The sequence below is a fragment of the Piliocolobus tephrosceles genome, chromosome 13 (genome assembly GCF_002776525.5).
Source record: "Piliocolobus tephrosceles isolate RC106 chromosome 13, ASM277652v3, whole genome shotgun sequence".
NCBI lineage: Eukaryota > Metazoa > Chordata > Mammalia > Primates > Cercopithecidae > Piliocolobus > Piliocolobus tephrosceles.
In genome coordinates this window covers 84,853,900-84,862,387 of record NC_045446.1, presented here as the reverse complement: position 1 = coordinate 84,862,387, position 8,488 = coordinate 84,853,900, and positions in this window count along the sequence as shown.

The following is an 8,488-nucleotide window of genomic DNA, read 5'->3' as shown; positions in this document are numbered from 1 at the left end:
TGCAGAAACTGAGTTTCACTATGTTGATGAGGCTGGCTATGCAATTTCAAAACTAACAAGTCTAAGCAACTGTCACTCTCATTCATATTATAAATGGTCAAACTGCTTGTCCTACTTCCACACTCTCCACAGAGCCACTAAGCTGATAATTTAAATGTGTCAATCACATCTTCTGCACTGCTGTTTCAAGCTTCTATGTCTTCTCACTTGAAGTAACACCAAATAATGCACTTAACATGAGACACAAGACCTGACATGCTCTGCCCCCAGCCTCTCTCCCTTCCCCTCTCTGCCCCAGACACAAATGAGCTTCTTTTGTATTCCTGGAAAAAGAAAATCACTGGGGGGGAGGGGGGAGGGATTGCATTGGGGAGTTATACCTGATATAAATGATGAATTGATGGGTGCTGACGAGTTGATGGGTGCAGCACACCAACATGGCACATGTATACATATGTAACCTGCACGTTATGCACATGTACCCTAGAACTTAAAGTATAATAAAAATAAAATAAAATTAAAAAAAAAAAAGATTATTGGCTTCATAGTAACATTTCATTTGAAAAAAAAAAAAAAAAAAAAAAGAAAATCACTGATTCCCATGGTAGATCTATTGCACTTGCTGTTCCCTGCAAGTGGAAAATTCTGCTCTGGACTTTCCATTATGTCAACTGGGTCTCATAAAGGGTCTCCTGCTCTGTGAATCCATCCCGGACCCGCAGCTCAGGCAGCCACTGCCCATTCTACTCTGTCATCCAATCTTGCTTTAGTTTCTGCACAGCACACATTGGAAGGAAGTTGAGGCTTCAGTGAGCTATGATTGTGTCACTGTACTCTAGCCTGGGTTGACAGAGCAAGATGCCCCCCCCAAAAAAAGAAAGAAAGAAAAAAATAAAAAACAACTCACTAAGTTGTCACTAGAAACTAAAGTTACTAAGAGTTAAAATTCTGATTAACATTGGGAAGCCAAGGTGGGTGGAGCACTTGAGGTCAGTAGTTCAAGACCAGCCTGGCCAACATGGTGAAACCCTGTCTCTATTAAGAATACAGAAAAAAAAAAATTAGCTGGGCATGGTGGCACATGCCTGTAATCCCAGCTACTTGGGCAGCTGAGGCAGGAAAATCACTTGAACTCGGGAGGCGGAGGTTGCAGTGAGCCGAAACTACATCACTGCACTCCAGCCTGGATGAGAGAGTGAGATTCTGTCTAAAAAAAAAAAAATTACACATATATATATAAATATATAATTATATAATATATAAATAATTCCTTATTTGAAGAAAGTAAGACATGTTTTTGGTAAGTGAAGCTATAAGTCATAAAAGATGTGTTCTTGTCAAGGAAAAGAGTAATTATGTCTAGTTTGGAAGTTGTTTAAAGCTTATTTCAGAATGAATAAAGGAAGGAAGGAAAGCTATAGATAAAATCGATGCATAAGAAGGCTGGAGAAGATGAATCTTGTGAAAGGAATTTTATAAGTAATCAAGCTGGCTACAATTAGAAGGGAATTATTTATAAGTTGTTCTAATAATTGAGCATTATTATCAAAAGTACATCAATGAAAAACTGGAATTTGGTCCCTGTGTTAAAGTTTTCATCAGCATATTGATCTGCTGTAAATAAAAAATTGTGAGAGGTTTCATTTACATTTTGGGAAACTGGCCTAGGTAAACAAAGATTCTATGTTTACCAAGATAATTTCTTCTGATTCATGTTATTTGGTTTTCAGTCACTTAAGAAGACAGTTTTCTTTTAACAGAGCTGAGATTTTTCTGTGACTGTATAGCCTTCTGTATTTGTCTTTGAAATATTTTGTAATTTTTTTTTTTTTTTTTTTTTTTTTTTGAGGCGGAGTCTCGCTCTGTCGCCCGGACTGGAGTGCAGTGGCCGGATCTCAGCTCACTGCAAGCTCCGCCTCCTGGGTTTATGCCATTCTCCTGCCTCAGCCTCCCGAGTAGCTGGGACTACAGGCGCCCGCCACCTCGCCCGGCTAGTTTTTTTTTTTTTGTATTTTTAGTAGAGACTGGGTTTCACCGTGTTAGCCAGGATGGTCTCGATCTCCTGACCTCGTGATCCGCCCGTCTCGGCCTCCCAAAGTGCTGGGATTACAGGCTTGAGCCACCGCGCCCGGCCTATTTTGTAATTTTTGTTAAAAGAATGACTAGTATTATTCACAGTGACCTGTGTCTTCATTTTTGTCAAGTGTTTTTAACTTTGATATTTTTGACAAACTTCCCAAAATTAAATTTTTAATTATAAGTCTTTTGACTTTGAATTGACTTTGTTGCATTCTGGAAGGGCCCCTGAAATATCTGAAAGAGATATATTGAACTAATTAGGATTATTTGATATATTAAACTGTATGGAAAGCATTTTCAAATAGTAAGTGATGCTAGACCTTCTTTGAGTTATATTTGTATGGATGTGTTATTCATATGTATTTCAGAAATAGCATAAAATTTATATAAATCTGATCATCCTGGTGTAATGCTGTCCATCATAATTCCAGTTATTAATCTTAAGATGTTGTATACAACAGAAATAATGGAATTTCCATGTCAATTGCATCACGATTGTAATGAACTCTCATCAGATCTTTATGGACATTTCAAGTCTTGTCATGCACAAATGGTTACTTATTTACTATGGCCTGAAGTGTTTCATCTTCAGGGAATTTTGTGGAAAGAATTCTGACAAGTACAGATTTCTGGTAACTTCGAAAATACACCATGGCACTAGGTAAGAATTCCAGGAACTTTTATTAAGAAACTAAGTATTTCATAAGATTGCTAGTCGAATATGAGGCAGAACAGAAGTTGATTGAAACCAGGGAAATGCTTTAACAGATTTTCATGCTGGGTCAGCCAGTGCTGAAACTGTAAAGATATGCAATTTGAATGAACTTCTTAAGACAGATTCAAATCGAATTGCCTGTAGTAGCCTGTTTAATGGACAGTGCTATGTACCTGAGTTGGAGGAACAAGACTGATATTTGAAGGGAAGTAAAATCAATGTAAATTCAATGTGTATGGACTCATGGAGGGCCTGGACAGTCACCCGGTCTTTCCCAGGTCTTTAAAGTTTCCATTGCTGAAAGTTCTGCCCTCCATAACTCATCCTGGAGTAGACAAAATAATACAAATTTTAAAAAGTATTGGCATGGTGACTCTTCTAAAATTGCTAAAATTGTTTATAACCAGTGTTTGGTTGTCAAGCCCATAATCCTAGGGAGACAATCAAAACTTCAGGTGGTATACTCCTGCTATCTGATGAACTACTTGAACATTTACAGAGAAATTTTGATTGCTAGTTTTAATGAAATATGAATATGTTCTTCCGGTAGTCTGTGTTCCAGTTTTGTAGAAGTTTCCGTAAACAGAAGGGTGAATACTAGAGCAGTAGGTGAAAGGTCATTTAAAAATGTGTTTCCTGGCCGGGTGCAGTGGCTCATGCCTATAATCCCAGCAATTTAGGAGACCCAGGCAAGCAGATCACGAGGTCAGGAGATCAAGACCATCTTGGCTAACACAGTGAAACCCTGTCTCTACTAAAAATACAGAAAATCAGCCAGGCATGGTGGCACACACCTGTAATCCAGCTACTTGGGAGCCTGAGAGAAGAGAATCGCTTGAACCCAGGAGGCAGAGGTTGCAGTGAGCCAAGATCATGCCACTGCACTCCAGCCTGGGTGACAGAGCAAGACTCTGTCTCAAAAAAAAAAAAAATGTGTTTACTTTATGTGGCATTCTTGGAGGGGTCTCCAGTGATGGAGGTGTTTGTTTTACTGGACAAAAGTTGTGGGACAGTTAAATAAGGTATTACAAACATAATGACAGTTAAGAGAATCAACTGATGAAGTTAACTGAATCAATGGAAGTTAACTGAATCAGTTGACTGAATCAATTGGATTACCTTGGCCAAAGGCACTCTTATTGGCTTTAATAGTGATCAGACCCACTCCACTGGAAAGCATGGATTGGTCCTTTGTGGAATGGTTGCTGGAGGGCCTATGCACTGGTGATGAAACTTCACTTCATATATCTTCAATTCTCTTAAACTCTCATATGAGTAAATACTGCCAGGTTTCAATGCATTGTCCCAAAGAATATTTTCACCAGGTAAAGGAAGCCCTTCATGACTTATCAACTGAAGATAACTAGATCTTTCACGATCTAGAAACCTGATTACTGGGTCTTCTGGAAATGATATCAGAAAAGGACTTCTTTTGAACCACATTGGAGGGAATTATGCCAGATTCTTCTCATCGCCCACACTACTGTGGATCTTTGTTGCCTCAAGTCTTTGGTCTTCATCTCACAACTCAGGAGAATCCTTTCAGACTTCTTGAACTGTATACTTGTTGGTGGAGACTTTAAGGTAAAGCTGACTAGGGACAAGCTTCCCCAGAAGTAGACAGCACCTTAGATGTGAACAGCCTTTCCCAAAATGCAAGAATAAGACTAATCATAATGAGACTCTTACCTTTCTTATCTTTGCTATGGCTACCTCTTTCCCTTCATAGGATAATACTGTAATCAGACTTCTAGACTCACTTGTTCTCATTCTGTTTTAATTTAACCAAGTCATGGGATGCTAGAATACATACTAGCTGAACAAGGAGGATTTTAACTAGTCGCTAATACTTTTTGTTGCATGTGAATAAATACATTAAGCATTGTAGGGACTCAAGTTACCAAAAATATCAATGAACAGGCTATTAAGCTAAAATGAATAGACTAATCTGGTTCATTCTTTGGGTAATCAATTTGAATTGACTTGGTTCATGAGGACCCTGGCTAAGGCGCATACTTCAAATTCTTGGTATTATTCTCCTAAAAGTCATAATAGTCTCCCTCATGAACGGTATTTTCTCAAAAAGTCTCAAATGTCTACACGCAGCCATCTGATGAATGCTAAATGGTTTCCCTTCAGCCTGAAATGACAAAAACTTAAATAAATGTATGATTATGGGGACACCATAACCTATGAATGACATGTTGAGACCAGAAACCCAACACAATGGTGACTGAGAGTAGCACCAATTTCCCTAATTTTGGTCACACTTTAGTTGCTAAGAGCATGACCAAAAGAGGGTAATTGTTAAGCAAAATTGTAAATTGATTTAGACTTGGCTTCTGCACTCAGCTTAACAGTCCAAACCAATATAGAGTTTAATCATAGTCGCTGTACTTCAATTAATTGCAGGAGGTTCCGTAACCAATAAACCAATGAAGCTGTGACTAATTAAGTTGTCCCTAGACCTCAATACCATTTTTTATAAATGCTGCTGGATCACCTTGTTGGATAGAGTACCCTGAACCTGTTTTGGCTCTGGGGACTGCCTGACTCAAGGGTTGTTTTTTGCTTTGTTCAAATAAACTATGTTAAATGTAAAAGTCTAAGGCTTTTTCCTTTTAACACCTGGTAGTGGGATTGCTGGTAGTTCTATTTATTAAAATTTTTATCTATATTTAAGATATACAACATGCTTCTACAAAACATATAGGTAGCAAAAAGGTTACTACAGTGAAGCAAATCAACATATCCATCATCTCACATGCCCATTGTTTCATTGTTTTGTGTCTTTGTGACTAGAGTAGTTGAAATCTATTCATTTAGCATTAATCTAGTACTATTTATTTATTTATTTATTTTGCGGGAGGGGATCTCAATTATGTTGCCCAAGCAGGTCTTGAACTCCTGGGCTCAAACGATCCTTCTGCCTTGACCTCCCAAAGCGCTGGGATTACAGGCATGTGCAACCACATCTGGCAAGACAATTTCATTACCTATAATCTTCATGTGGTACATGAAATCTCTCAACTTGTTCATCCTATATCTATGGTATCTTTTATCCTCTGACCATTTCCTCATTTTTCCTCCATCCCACATTCCTGCTGTTGGTAACCACTATTTTATTGTCTATCTCTGTATATTTGAATTTTTCTTTTTTCTTTTTTTAACATTCCACAAATGAGATCATGCAATATTTTTCCTTCTGTGTCTGGCTTATGTCACTTAGTATAACATCCTCCAGGCTCATCCACATTGTGGCAAATGGCAAGATTTTATTCATTTTCAGGACTGAAAAATATTCCATTGTGTATATGTATCAGGATTTCTTGGCTGAGCATGGTGGCTCACACCTGTAACCCCAGCACTTTGGTAGGCTGAGGTGGGCTGATCACTTGAGGTCAGAAGTTCCAGACCAGCCTGGCCAACATGGTGAAACCCCATCTCTACTAAAAATAGAAAAATTAACTGGGCATGGTGGCACATGCCTATAATCCCAGCTACTCAGTAGGCTGAGGCTGGACGATCCCTTGAGCATGGGAAGCAGAGGTTGCAGTGAGCTGAGATGGTGACACTGCACTCCAGCCAGGGTGACAGAGCAAGACTCCATCTCAAAAAAATAAATAAAAATTTAAAAAACTTTATCCATTCATCAGTTGACAGTCTGTTTCCGTATCTTGGCTACTGTGAATAGTGCTGCAATGAACATAGAAATGCAGATATCTTTACAAGGTGATGATTTCATTTCCCTTGGGTATATGCCCAGGAGAGGGATTCATGGGGTCATATGATAGGTTTATTTTTAATTTCTTTTGGAAACCTTCATACTGTTTTGTGTAATGGCTGTACCAATCTATATTCCCACCAACAGTGTATAAGAGTTCCCTTTTCTCCATCCCGTTGTCAACATTTGCTGTCTTTTTTGACTTTTTGATAATAGCCATCCTAACAGGTGTGAAGTGGTATCTCAAAGTGGTTTGATTTGCATTTCCCTGATTAATGATGCTAGGCACCTTTTAATATACTTGTTGGCTAAAATAGCCAAGTGAATAACTCAGGAATGGGAAACCAGGCATCATATGTTCTCACTCATAAGTGAGAGCTAAGCTGTGAGAATGCAAAGGCATAAGAATGACACAATGGATGTTGGGGACTCAAGGGGAAAGGGTGGGAAGGGGGTGAGGAATAAAAGACTACAAATTGGGTGCAGTGTACACTGCTTGAGTGATGGGTGCACCAAAATCTCACAAATCACCACTAAAGAACTTACTCATGTAACCAAACACCACCTGTTCCCCAATTACCTATAGAAATTAAAAATTTAAAAATATAAATAAATCAAATAAAAAATCTGCACCACACCAAAAAAGGAAGTTTTTCCCCTGTTTTCTTCTAGTAGTTTTATAGCTTCTGGTATTATGTTTTAATTCTTTTAACTATTTAGGGTTGATATTTGTATCTGGTGTGAGATGAGGATTTAATTTCATTCTTCCCCATGTGGATTATCCAGTTTTCCTAGAATCATTTACTGAAGGGATTGTCCTTTCCCCATTGTGTGTTCTTGGCATTTTTAACAAAGATCAAGTGACCATAAATGCATGGGTTTACTTCTTGGCTCATTATGCTGTTCCACTGGTCTATGTGTCTGTTTTTATGCCACTGCCACGCTGTTTTGATACTACAGATTTGTAGTAGATTTTGCAGTAAGGTACTGTGATGCCTCCAGCTTTGTGTTTTTTGGCTCCAGATTTCTTTGGCTATTTGGAGTCTTTTGTGTTTCCATGCAAATGTAAAGATGTATTTCTCTATTTCTATAAAAAATGCCACTGGAATTTTGATAGGGATTGCATTGAATCCATAGATTACTTGGTTAATATAGAACTTTTAACAATATTAATTTTTCTAACATATGAAAACAGGATATGTGAGGGGGGAGGGATTGCACTGGGGAGTTATACCTGATATAAATGATGAATTGATGGGTGCTGACGAGTTGATGGGTGCAGCACACCAACATGGCACATGTATACATATGTAACAAACCTGCACGTTATGCACATGTACCCTAGAACTTAAAGTATAATAAAAAAAAAAAAGAAAACAGGATATGTTTCCATTAATTTGTGTTCTTTAATTTCTTCAATGTTTTACAGTTTTCACTGTCTAGATCTTTTTCCTCCTTGATTAAATTTATTCCTAGGTATGTTTTAGTCTTTAATGCTATTGTAAATGAAATTGTTTCTTTTTTGGCATTGTTGGTTCTAAGTGTGTAGAAATGCTACTGATTTTTGTATGTTGATTTTGGTAAGATCCAACAGATACAATTTCATTACTTCCTTTCCAGTCTGGATGCCTTTTCTTTCTTTTTTAACTAAGAATTGGTAAGAGTGGGAATCCTTGTCTTGTTCCTTATCTTATAGAAAAAGCTTTTAGCTTTTCACCTTTGAGTATGATACGAGCTTGGACTTATCATATATTATTAACTGTAATGGATTAAATTCCCCTATGAATAGACACTGAGTGGCTAAATAGGTTTTAAACAAATGGGATCCAATTATATGCTGCCTACAAGAGACTCACTTTACCTTTAAGGATCTACATAGGCTGAAAGTGCAGAGGCTTTACCTTTAAGGATCTACATAGGCTGAAAGTGCAGAAATGAAGAAAAGATATTCCATGCAAGCAGTAACTAAA